The sequence below is a fragment of the Wasmannia auropunctata genome, unplaced genomic scaffold (assembly GCF_000956235.1).
Source record: "Wasmannia auropunctata unplaced genomic scaffold, wasmannia.A_1.0 LD336076.1, whole genome shotgun sequence".
In the NCBI taxonomy this organism is placed as follows: Eukaryota; Metazoa; Arthropoda; class Insecta; order Hymenoptera; family Formicidae; genus Wasmannia; species Wasmannia auropunctata.
This window is the reverse complement of record NW_012026814.1, coordinates 660,404-661,088: the sequence shown is the minus strand read 5'-3', so window position 1 is coordinate 661,088 and position 685 is coordinate 660,404. Positions and strand designations below refer to the sequence as shown.

The 685-nt window shown below is 22.5% G+C and overlaps 1 pseudogene; it reads right to left on the bottom strand.

Annotated features, from left to right (window-relative positions):
• LOC105449471 overlaps window positions 1-685 on the bottom strand; it is a 4,170-nt pseudogene that overhangs the window by 729 nt on the left and 2,756 nt on the right.

The window sequence follows — 685 nt, the reverse complement described above, 5'->3', positions numbered from 1 at the left end:
CGAAACTATGTGTACTATGTTTTCTTAATTCTTTTGTGATAAAATGTACTTTATTTATTTTCGTTGAAGTTATGCGTTACGCAAAACTATCTGTGCATATTGTCTAAATTTTTTTGTGATGCAAAAAGTATTTTTATTAATGTGTGATATAATATTTTCATACAAGTTATGCAATATAAGACAAATATAATTAATGTTGTATGATTTAAAATTTTAATACAAAAAGCATTGTAATTAATACAAACATTTATATAAAAAATATTTAAATTTATATTTTATATGTTTACTTTTCTTTAAATTGATTTTATTTTATTAATCCTTATATACCTATCATTAAATAAACATTAAATGTAAGGAATTTCTTATTATATATATTATATATTATATTATATATATATTATTATATGTATTATACACTTACCCGCAAAAAAAAGCGGTACACTGAAAAATTATGCAAAATTTACCAAATTTCAAATGATCATAACTTGGTAAATAATGAAGATAAAAATATGTTTAAAAAAAGAAAATAAAGCTTGAAGTGTCCACTTTAAGAATATTTAAGCGGCAATTATAAGCGGTAATTTTTTCAAAATGGCGGATGTCAAAATGAGAAGATGTAAAATTTGAAATTAAAGGTGCAAGTTTGTGACGGTGCACGGCGTGAACCAGGTATTGCAGCTTAATA